The 12903-nt window shown below is 39.0% G+C and overlaps 1 protein-coding gene across 14 annotated transcripts in view; it reads left to right on the top strand.

Moving 5' to 3' along the window:
• Positions 1-12903, top strand: part of syt1a (synaptotagmin Ia) — a 204509-nt gene that overhangs the window by 56678 nt on the left and 134928 nt on the right. For 11 of the 14 annotated variants that reach the window (XM_042403757.1, XM_042403755.1, XM_042403764.1 and 8 more), the window contains one exon: positions 10966-11020. The exons of the other annotated variants lie outside the window; for them this stretch is intronic. The gene's annotated coding sequence lies outside the window, so the exon portion shown is untranslated. The remainder of the gene's footprint in view (positions 1-10965; positions 11021-12903) is intronic. 14 annotated transcript variants of the gene reach the window in all.

Here is a 12903-nt window from a genome sequence, read left to right on the forward strand (position 1 = left end):
AGCCAAACACGACTCAAATTAGCATCAGTGGAAAATGCTCCACATTCGCTTTGCACCTGTGGAAGCCAAATAATGCAATTTGATTGCATGATTATCCAGAGTGCAGACTCTGAGTGCTGTCATTCAGTTTGATTGTGTTACATGAGAGGATGAAACCCTGATCAACCCTAAGCAGACAGGAGGGATAGTTCAAAGAGTGTCTGATCCACTTTGTAGATTGGCTCGTATTCTGTGAACTTATAAAATTGTTTACCAGCAACCAGGTTTAGCTCGCTATCTTCCGGTCCAGTCCCGTATCATTTAAACAAAGACAGATCGGCGCTCACGGAATTGCGTTATGGATCTAGGTTTAATCCTAAGAGCATTGTCTTAAACAGCTTACTCACACTGGCTGAGACTTCAGATGCTATTTCAAATTAAACAGGGTTTGATCGATGCTTGGCTCGAAGTGGGTCATCCTGACCAGAGAGGTGACCATCGTGCCTGGCAGTACGCCGCACATGGTCATGCTTGTCTCCTTCAATAAACCGTGTGAGGCTTCAAGTTATGCAAAGTCTGCTTACCTTTCAACTCCCCGCGTTAAGAGGGAGTCGTTTGTCTCAGGTGCTCAAACTGGCAATAATAGATGCAAGAAATATAATTGTGATGTTGCATGAGCAGAAAAGCCTGCAATGGAAATAACTGCGTAAATGCAAAGGGTAAAGGCTTTATCATTCAAGGGCAAAGCCCCGGAGAGACAGGGCTTGCCAGTGCTGTGTCATCATCATGCAGGGAGACCATCTGAATATTATTATGCTGTCTGATTTGAGTGCCAGCTTCAAGGGCATTTTACTCTACCCAGACAGTTATTGAAGTTCTTTGTAGCACTCAACCAGACCGAAACAGCATCTCATTTATACAAAAGAAAAAACATTTCACTTTATTTACTCTACTCTTAATAGGTTTACTTCATTTAGTTAATGCTGAGTGCTTACATTCGCTCCATTCAGCTGAGTTGTAGTAATGTTCATGATGAAGCTGTCTGCTGCTCCAAGGTAATCGCTATTTGCTGGCTCCATCAGAGTTAAACATCTATAAACTATAACCTCGGTGTTGTTAAGTAAATCTGGCCCCTCGTGACCAATCAAAGTGCCTCTACAAGAAAACACACACTCCAGATTAGACTAAAAATGTTCTTTTAGAGGGTCAGTTCAATTTGAGGCTGCCCACTTTACCTGCAGCTTTAGAGTGCTGTTTATCGACTGTGTTCCACCTACACGCAGAGCAGCGTGCCAGCAAAGCCTTTAGTGGTTTGAGGAGTAAACATATGTTTGCCAAAGAAACTTATCTCCATAATCAAAGTGACAAGTCTGTTTGATCAGCTTATGTTCTCCATTTAAACAATCTTAACGAAAGCCACGGATGCTCCACACTGGATACGCCTGTTTCTTATATTTCTGTCACATATTTATTTTTTTCATTTGCATGCATTCAGTTTCAATTGTTACTCGAGCACATTCAGCTTAGTAAACGGGCAAAAATGCAATTTATTGTTAAATGTCATGCAATTTAGTCTGATGACAAAGAGACATCTCATGCAGTATAATTAGTAGGCGCAGCGTACCAGGCTGTTTCTCTCTTACCCCTCCCCTTCAGCATCTGTAGCAGCGTGATTATCAAATGTTTTGATGTCAAGAGACAGAAATGTTGACTGACAGGCCTGGCCAGACCAGAGCACCAGATCATCCAGTAACTGACAGCAGAGACCCATCCTTTCTCCTTTTGCACAAAAAAACAAAGCAAACAAAACATTTAATTATTCTTCCAGCCTCGGCAGACAGGCGGAGCAGAATTGATGTGCTGAAATGAGTTGCGCCGGGCCATTCTTATGCGGTTTCACTGTTAACGCTCTGAAGTGATCAAGCTTAAACAGTAATATCTCAGAGTAAAGGAAAAAAAAAGTCTTCATAAGAATGCATACATCAAGAAAAAAACATCACCTAAAATTAATGATGCGGTGCTGTGAAAATCAGCTATTTATCATGAAAATTATATTCACAAAGAACATGTTTCATGCACGTCATCAGCATCCGAGTGCAATGACCTACTTTATTATGTCTACCATAGTAGTGATGTAGAAGAATTCACTCTTCAAGTGCTTTTCTTTGCGAGTTTATTTCTATACAGGGAGGAAAAGAGTCTCAGCTTTCAGTTTAAATCTATAAATGCCTCATTGGGAGTTTGTCTCATTAGTCATCACCCTTGTGTTCCTATTCATCAACACCAGAAGACTTCCTGGGTCCGCTCGTTTTACGATAACTTTCATGCCGCTCGCCGGGGACTAAAATGTCTTGGGCTCAGGTTTATCTTTCATTTGTCTCTCAGTGCTAATTGGGTCTCTCACTATATCAGTTTAGTTAGATGTCAGTTCTGAGGTCCTGGCCTGGATGTGTGAATACAGGCATCAAAGCTTACTTGCCTGCTTTAGCCAGATGGTGTGTTGACTAGCAAAAAAACACTCCTGACCTTCACCGTATCTAGCTTGTTTATAATTGAGAAGTTTTAGCTTGTCCTTCAGCTGGTTCTCTGGGCTAGGGCAACATATTTTTTTCCTTAGATAGATTCATCTGTCAGTTTTTGTTGTGATTACTTGTTGAGCTTGAGGACATCTTTTTAACTAAACTCATCAAGGAAAGTTGTCAGCTCCAAGGATGCAATGTTGAAGAACTTGAATAAACAGGGCTCTATGAAAGATCTCTCTCATACGATACTAAGGGTTGTTCAATGAGTAATTTGATGTACTTAAGATTGTGCATTTAAAGGCACCATATGGGGTAAAAATAAGTTCATAACTGACAGTATTTCAGTGTCAAAACTCCAGAAACACTTGTGTGAAGAACACATTTTAACTTGTTTTGGCTTGTAGTCTATAACATTTTGTAGGCTTGTACAATATTTTACAATAAAGTTCCTAATACTATCACAATACTGTTCTTAAAGAGTCAAATTGGAGGTGTGACTCTATAAGACTGCTTTCCTTTCTTCATGCACTTTGGAAGCAGGCAAAGTTGTGCCAGAAACTCTGACTATAACTAAAAATTCTCAAATAAGTACTCATGATCGGATACTCAAATGAGTATAAGGAACACACATGTAATGGCTAGTCATGTCATCATTTGTTTTTATGTAACTCTATCCATAACAAATATGTCAGCAGAACAAAAAACATCATGTCCTAGTCTGTAATTTTTTGGGGGAGGAGAGTAGAGGTGTAAACTCCAGATGTCACTCTGAATACAAAAGAAGCCATGACTAATGTATGATATGTAAACAGCTAAAAAAGAAAAAGACAGGAGTCATATGGCAGTTTCATTACATCCCACAAAAATACAAGTGCCCCTGTGTAAAGGTTTGGCAGAATAGAAGTGTATTCATCTTTTTACTGTTTGCTGACAGCCTGGTTGGTATCCTTCTGCCAAATTCTTTGAGCCAAATTCAAGTGGGCCTCGGATCTGGCTGTTGTCAAGGCTGCTGGTCTGGTTGGAAGGAAGCAACCAGCTTCAGGAAAACAATGGAAGGCACTCCATCCAACTCTAAGAAGAGGATGACAGATTTACAGAATGATGAAGGCTCTCCTTTCTCAGGGGTAATATCTTCATACCGGATATTGGCTTTGTGTCCCTGCTGCTAAACAGAGGGTCCACCATTGTTCCTTAAACATTGGCCCCTTCGGCTTTTTATTAAATAGATGTTGAGATCTAAACAGCAATATGAGCCAAAGCTTAGTATTGTGTGCTGTATTTATCATGAGTATGTCCTTCCTATTGCATTCTAGTATTGCAGCGTTGTGTACTGGAGGATATTTGATGTGTTGATTTTTGAATCTGAGAAAGACCTGATGTTGTCTTCTGTGGTGTTTTATCTTGTAAAGGTATTGGTTACGGTAACTAAAAGCAAAGATATTTTGTTTGTACGATATTGATGTTTTCTGAATAGTTTTCTATGTAGATGACATACATGTATTTATTTGGAGGTGTTCTGTACTTTATCTGTAGTGGACTGGGAACCTTGTATGTATGACACAATGTCAATTTCAACTACATTCAAAACCTTTGCTCTTGACTGAAAGCACAAAATGAATCAAGTGTTAGTCTAATCAGTCTTATTGTAGTTGCCATTTATACCATACACAGCAAATTAATACAAGTTTATTCTTGTTCTGCTTAATTAAATACAGTTGTAAAAGCAAAATACAAGATTTTATTTGGCTGCAAGGTGTCTGGTCTGGATACCTTGCAGGCTATCACACTGAGGCTCAAATAACCTGAAGGACCCCAGCTGTGTCATGAAGTTTATGACACCCGACTGGAACATATCACACATTCCTTCATCGATTCATCCCAAGATTTAGGGAACATCAAGAGAAATTCAGACATAAAAGGACTAGAAACTTTTCCTGGAAAAGGGACTTTTAAGTGGAGACATTAAAGGTTCCGCAGAATTGACCTCAAGGACCCCGGCTGTGTCATGAAGTTTATGACACCTGACTGGAACATATCACACATTCCTTCATCGATTCATCCCAAGATTAAGGGAACATCAAGAGAAATTCAGACATACAAGGACTGATTGATTGAATTGATTAAGGCAATCCTGTCACCAGTTTCTTTTGTCTATCCCCTTTCTGTTTCTTTTCTTCTACTCTCTGTCTGTGTTAGCACATACTGGCCAGACCAGAAAAGGGACTGCATTCTTTGGTAACACCCTGAACCTGAACCAAAAAAACGGCTCTCTTCTTTTCATCTATACCTTGTGAACACATCTGCAGTTTGTCCGAGACATTTCTGTTTCTCTTCGGTCTTTTTTTTTAGTCTGGAACACCTGTAGTTTTATTCCTTTCCACCCAGACTGCAAGTAAGAGTCTAACTTAATGACAGCCAACTTCAATTTTAACATTCTTTCGCTTTTGTAGCTTTTAAGTAATTTCGCTGGGCCATCAGAGTTACTTTTAGTTGTTTTAGCTAAGAAAGTTTAGTCAGTAGTCGGCAGATTCAAAGTCTAAACGACCCACTCCACGACAGACCAAGATCTTCAACGCCCTGACAACAGCACTTGCTGTCTTAAGAAAGTTGTTTCAATGCAGTTTTCTACCTACAAAACTGTTGCTGTGACTCCAGCGACAAACCAGGTCACCTGAAGAAATCCACTGACCCTGTCTTTGTGGGCACCCCCATCGCTCTCAAGAGAAACAACATCGCTGGGTAGCCGCTGAGTTCAACATAAGCCCCAGGCAGCTGATCCGTGTTTGAGTCAGCTGAAGAGACACCGACTCACCACCCCGGGTCATCGGAGGACGCACTGAACCAATAAAGTCACCAACAGTGCATCTGAGGAAACCACTATGAAGAGCAGACTGAATCCTTTCCTGCTGATCAAGAGTTGGTGTTGTTTATTCTCTGAATCGAACTTTAAACCTCTAGAAAAGTTTGATTGGTTTATCTTAGTGTTCAACTATTTTCCAGCAGGTTAATGGTCACATCACCATCCTTCACCATTGTTCAAGTCATCATTTTTAACTTGCCATATAAAATTTCATTGCATTCATCCTACTTGACTCTTGATGCCATTATTTGTTAATGTTACTCTCTCATTTATTCATTTGTTAACCCATTTAGTGAGTAAATGTTCATTTATCCTTAGGAAACTGTTTGTATGTTTCTTTAAAGCAGAGAATTAGAGGTCCATGTTTCCAGGTACTACTTTGGTTAGTGAGATTGATTAAATTGAGACAAATTTCTTTTTAATGAAATGAAGAGTGGTGCCCCTAACGAGTGAAAAATTTGATATAAAAAGTAGAAAACCTTGCACAGTTTTCTTTGAAATTGACAAGTCACAAGTTGTAGGATGGTTTATTTGAAGTTCTGAAGTTTGTAAGTAATTTCAAAAACTTTAATCCAGACCAGCAGACATTTCCTCCTCAGACTGAACAGTTTTGGAATTAATGACTGTATTATATATTACACAGTCAAAAACTTTATATGGTTTTATGTTTGGCAGCTCATTTCTCTCTAAGTAGCACCATATTGTAGTTCCACTGACTTTAAGATGAACACTTGAAATGAAATGAAATGAAATGATATATTTGTATTTTAGCACTAGGGCTGCAACTGTTTTCGCTATCTGCTGAACATTTTGTCAATTAATCGTTTTGTCTGTATCAGAAAGTAGTGAATAATGCCTGTTATAATTTCAGAGTCAAAGGTGATGTCTTTAAATGTCTTGTTTTGACATTCAGTGTACTATAATAGTGACAAAGAAAAGCAATAAACTGTAACTTTTGAGAGTCAGAAACCAAGCAAATATTTTTGCATATTTGCTTTGCATAATTGCAGATTAATTCTTTTTCAATCACCTAATTGCTCTTTTTAGCACACAAAAAAGTAATGTTGGCATCATTAACAAATCAATAACATACATAAAACTGATATATAAACTTCTATAATGCTGGCAGAACATAACATGACATCAACATAAACAGTTTACCAGATGTTGCCTTATTACACTCTTCTGATGTCTAGTGGAATTGACGCAGCAAAAAGATCTAAAAGGCCTGAGTAAGCGTGTAACATGAAAAGACACTGCCAGTCCATATGCCACTCCAGTCTGGCTTGGTCACTCTGCTGATGACGAGACTGATGGCTCCTGTTCCGTCCACAGACAAGCAATGAAACCTCGTGATAATAATGTTTGAGCTCACCTCCAGCAGGCTCCCAGGATGAATGTTTGCTGTGGATATTAGTGGGAAGGCAGGACAGCATGAGATGGCTCTTTTGAATGTGAGAGCAGAGAATGAAAGACAGGATGACAAAGTTGTGGAGGTGTAATAGCTATGAAAGCTATGACATTTTCAATTTCAGTTCAATTTTATTTATATAGCGCCAAATCATAACAGAAGTTATCTCAGGGCACTTTTCACATAGAGCAGGTCTAGACTGTGCTTTTTATTTTACCCAACATTCCCTCATGAGCAATCACTTGGTGACAGTGGCAAGGAAAAACTTCCCTTTAACAGGAAGAAACCTCAAGCAGAACCGGGCTCTAGGTAGGCGGCCATTTGCGTTGAAAGGTTGGGTTGAGAGAGAAAGAAGAAGGGAAGGGGAGAGTGGAGAGAGAGACTAAGAGAAGCATAATAACAACAATAATAATAATAGAAATATGACTAATTATAATAATGGCAGGCGTGATCATCAAGCAGGACCACACCAGCACCGGTTCCCTGCAGCCACGGTCATTGGAAAAGTCCACTGTCCGTAACTTAGAGGTCCACGACCATGATCCATACGAACCTGTGAGACGAGAAAGCACAAAAACTCCGGGGAAGAAGCCAAGTTAGTAACATGCATTTATGGTACATAAATACGTACAGATGGAGAGAGGGAGGAGGAGAAAGAAGGTCGTGCATCATGGGAAGTCTCCCGGCAGTCTAGGCCTATAGCAGCATAACTAATGGTTGGTCCAAGGCAAAACCTGGGCCAGCCCTAACTATGAGCTTTATCAAAAAGGAAAGTTTTAAGCCTACTCTTAAATGTAGAGAGGATGTCTACCCCCCAGACTGAATCTGGAAGATGGTTCCACAGGAGAGGGGCCTTACAGCTGAAGGCTCTGCCTCCCGTTCTACTTTTGGAGACTCTATAGGAACCACCAGTAAGCCTGCATTCTGGGAATGCAGTGTTCTAGAGGGGTAATAGGGTACGATGAGCTCTATGAATACTATGAAATGGGTTAAAACACATGGATTTTGGCTGATTGACTTTTTAATATTAGGTTTCTACAACCTCTCAGTAATCTGTTATATCACTGAATTAGATTTTTTGTGTGATGAGCTTTTAATCCTCGGTGTCTGTTTACATACTGTGATTATTTTTTTTGTCCTGGTATAGACAGTATTTCTTTTCCGTTAATTGTATTATTTTGTTTTTTCTTTTTCTGGAAGCAAAAACAATGACAGACTATGCTATAAATCTTGATTAAATTTTGTCGTTTTGGTGATGGCTGATCCATTTGTAATCCACATACTTCTGGTTGGTTTGACGCTCCAGAGCTTTTCTTTTCAGAAGGACGACGATGTAAATTCCAACATCAGTAATGAAACCCTGCCAGGATAATGCATTGTGCAATAAGAGTCCAGGGAGGAGGAATAATGATATGTAGAGCTGCAACAATTAGTTGATTAGTCAATCAACAGAAAATTAATCACCAACTATTTTGATGATTGATGAATTGTTTCTAATTTTCAAAGAAAAAATGTTGAAATTATCTGGTTCCAGCCTCTCAAATGGATATAATATGATACAAATGGATATCTTCTAGTTTCTTTAGTCTTCTGCTATAGTTAACTTAGAGGACATCACTTTGGGCTTTGGGAAACATTGACATTTTTCACCATTTTCTGACATTTTATAGGCCTAATAAAGATTAATCAAAAAAATACTCATCAGATTAATCAATAATGAAAACAATCATTAGTTGCAGCCCTGATGATATGGCATGTTTACCTTGATATTTTGAGTATTTAACAAGAACTCCTGGGTTGATTTCAGGGCATTCCCTGCATGTGATGTGAGCACACTGACATCTTATTTTCAGGCGTCCTATGGTGAGATTTAGCTGCAGGGCCATCAGTCCCCATCACTCAGGGAAAATGGTCTATTCTTGACCCCGCTCCCTTTAAAAATAGACATGTCTTAAGGCCCTCTTCACCTAGCTTATTGGGTGTCCATGATTGTGAGGCATCCCAGGGCATTTTGAAGTCTATTTTAGGATCATAGATCGCAATAGGCAGACAGTGAGGTGTTTGTTCTTCAAACCCACATGACTGTTACACGTTCATTAAACACCTTTTCAGTAAAAGCACAGAGTTAGCTTTCAAAGCCCTCCTGCTGTCTACTGGTAAATATCAGCCACTAATTAGCGGCTGTTTATATCTTTCACGGCCTCATCTTTTGGAACACAGTACGCCAGCTCTGGTACCTATTTTTTGCCATTAGTAATCAATGAACAAAACTTTCACTGTCTTCTCTCTCCATCTGTATGTTTCTATCTAGAGAAGAAGTGATAAATCCATGAATATTGGAAAATGTTTCTTTCATCTTCATTTTGGCAGGAGGATTTGGTTTTGCAAAATAGATTTGTGTATTTCAAGAAAAGGAGCTTTAAAAGTAGGTACTTGGAACTTTTGGACTTGACTGAAGTTTGCTTCATTACACTGCACAGTAGTTCCCATTCCTGTTAATTGCATCTCAATTTTAAACTCCCTGTCGTGGTGTGATATTGGCCACCCCACTTACATCTAATTTAGAAGGGTAACACCTCATCTGTATGAAGGGTCCTGCCTCCATTACTACCAGCAATATTCGCTATATTCTCTTTAACAGCAGTATCCCTGTAGAGGGCCAATTAAGAAACACTATGAAGCCAGTACACAATACAATTTTAGCGTTGTCAAGGTTGGAACTTGTTACAGGGTGTTTTTAACCTTTCTCCGAGATTAACTGAGATGTGGATTGGTGGCATCTTACCCTGCTGGATTCCAGGGAGAATTAAAGTCAAAGTGAAACGTGTCTTCACCTTCAGAAATGTGACGTATCTCCTAGTTAGCTGTACAAGATCAATTGAAGAGTATCCAGTGCGGTCAGCCAGTATTTTAGTACCACAAGGAGAGCTATAAACATTCATGATTCATATTGCTTGTTTGTCCTCTAAACCTATTAAAGTGGCCCAACATACGTTGTATTATTGCATTGTTATTATTGTATTATTGGTTCATGGTGTGCCATCTGCGGCTTGCAAACGAGACCACCAATTTATGTCACCAATTATTGTAAGACTTATTAACATTTTGAAATAGAGGACTGAGGTTGGGGTGAAGTCAGTCTTTCATTATAGAAACCTAACTGGTTGAAACTGAAGCTAACTGATTGTAAGCTTAATTATCTCTGCCCAATTTAACACCAACTGTTTTCCTGAGGAAGGCGTAAAGGAGAATTGGGATCACAAACTATAAGTATTGTTTTTATTTAGGTGGTAGAAATGCAGCATGATGAAACAGAGAGCAAAGTAATGGTCAATTAAAAGTGTTCCATCTGGAAGAGAATATGCCTGCATATTTCTTGATTGATGAGATCACCCCAGCTTGGAAAAATTATCACTTCTTGTCTCTCTCGCACTGCCAAAACACTTTCTGTTTTTCCTGGAGACAGTCAAACAAAAACAGAGAGCTTAACCATACATATGCAGGGTATGCTGTAAACATTTTCTATAAGTACTTAAAGGGCTTTACATTGTGTTTGAGTCATATACACGTCATAATACCTATCAGTAATGTGGTGTGAAATTTTTTTTTTTTGCATAACTACATGGGGGCAGCTTGACATAAGGTGTGTTTTAGTCACTCAGATGATTTATTGTATTAATACAGACAGGAATAAATGAGTAAGGTTTGCTCAGTCTAATGAAAAGTATTATGGATTTGATAGTGAATTTAATTACTTTAAATTGCCTATTATTGGCTATCGCTCCACTTCTCTGGAGTATCAACCTACTTCTTTTCAGTTAATAGTGGACATTGGGAAATTTTACTGGCACTGAACTGTATTAATTAGGGGCTACTCCACTGGTTAATTACTGTAAAACTTCTGCCTTCAGGCACAAGTAGATGTTACTTAAAACATCGGCTAATGATCCAAGGCTAATGCTGGACATCTTTGTTAAAAAACCTGCAATGGCCCACTAATTAAATTTTCAGGGAAACTTTATATGTCTTCATGAACTCATTTGACACAACTGATTACACTGTACCACTATTTGAACCACTTGTGTGTTATATAATGATGTATTTTGTCATAGGCTTATACGGTATTCCCTTATGTCTTCAAGGCAAATATTTGTATGTATATGGTCACTGACATCATGATATTTCTCTTTCAGTGAACTGCCATTTTGAAAAGGAAGACTGGAAGAAACCCCTCAATCTGACCATATTGTAAGTGTCTGGCTAATAGCCTGCTCATTGAATCTGTCATATGACCTGTGTATGTAATGGACAGTATAATGTAGGCCATTTACAGCCTGCTTTACAATCCCAAATTCCAATTTTCCACCAATTGTGTAATTTGTAAAAGTGGTCTAATTATATTTACTGAAAACGACATCTTACCCTGTTATTCTCTGACGCATACACACAATATCAATCAAATCAGTAAATCCAACTGGGAGTCGGGATGCTTGATGGCCTCTGGTCTCATTTGCGATGCAGACATTGTCCTGTTGCTTCCTTTAATGAGATCTGGAGGCGTGCAATCTAATATTCACCACTGAGGCTCCAACATGGCCCCTGAGCCTGTAGCCCAGAAGGCTGTGTGCTAATTCAATGGAGTGAAGTCAGCTGTGATCAGAAGAACTGGAGTGGCCATTCAGTCAGTGAAAGGCATTAGCCTTTTCTATACGTGACGTACTAATAGTCTTTGTTTGTGTGCATTCTCTATTTAGTAGACTGAACTTTGACTCATAGAAATATTTTTCAAAGAAAAGAAGAACAGCTTTTGGGCTGAAAAATGATTAATAGGAAAACAAAGAAATATAAAGTCAACATATAGACACATGAACATATAACAATACTTGTGTTAAACTAGTGTAAGTTCTCCCAGAACACCATCAAGCTCCTGTTTTACTGATTTTCCTTTGGCTACATTAAGCACAGTGAGGCAGAGAAGCTTTGACATTACATTCAGGTTTAAAAATGAACACATTTCACATAAGTCAAACTCGCCAGGTATAATTACATAGTTCAACTTCTGAAGACTTCAGAAATGAAAGAAAAATAAAGTGCTTTACTTGCCTCACAGATGGGCTAAACGAATACATTTAAGTGCTGAGAATGGATTTTTCCCTGGGAAGTGCTTCAGACTGGTAGCTACTTTCTCTACTTGTTGCTGTCTGATGCTGGACTTTTTTCTAACATTAATGTGTTGACAAGGTTAACAGTTGTTGCAGGATCAGCCAAGGCAAAGTGGTCCTAGTCCTTTTCATGTCTTACCTGCTGTCAGCACTTATACCATACTTATTTATGTTTTTATTTTTTACTAAACATTTTTATGCCACCAATCATCTTTGATGGGTGTGGTTTGGTGAAGTATGCTCAATTGCACTGGTGACCACACCCACTAGTTACATCACAATGTACTGCTACACATCTACATCACTGCAGCAAGGTGAGATGTTAAATATTAAAAGATTTTAGGGGCTGTTTAGTTGCTAGACATCATTTGATTATTTGCATATGTAGCCTCCTGCTTATGATGAAGGGATGAGTTTATACTGAATGCAAGGTACTGTAGTCAAAAAGCAAGCAGCCATTAAGTGGCATCAACAGTACCAGTCTTTTGGGAATCCAGACGTTAGAAAAAGTTGGAAAAAGTCACTAGATTGATCAGTAGCTGTTCCTCAGGAAAGTCTCCAAGTTGGTCTGAATATAGGATACCCCAAAGAGCTATTATTTTATATATCAGGATTGATGAGCACCAATCGATTTTGTAGCTGTTAAGTTATATGATAATTCTCTTGTATCTTTTTATACATGACAGCGGTTGGAGAGGTTTTGTTTGGTTCCTGGTTGGAGACATAGATTTGCAGAAATTACTGATTAGCACTGTCTGATTTGATGTAGTGGAGCACCCACTCCTCTCTCTCGATGAAGCTCCCTGCGTCTTGTCCCAGCTGTCACCGGTGATTGATGCACTGTGCACTTCCCACCTTCACTTGCCAGTGTTCACTGCTGTTTACGCCTCATACCTGATATCACATCCAGAGATGTCTCAGCCCTTTCCCGTTAGCAGGCATATTAATCATCCTTCATGCCATATGATT

This window comes from Thunnus maccoyii, chromosome 23, assembly GCF_910596095.1.
Source record: "Thunnus maccoyii chromosome 23, fThuMac1.1, whole genome shotgun sequence".
NCBI classification, from domain to species: Eukaryota; Metazoa; Chordata; class Actinopteri; order Scombriformes; family Scombridae; genus Thunnus; species Thunnus maccoyii.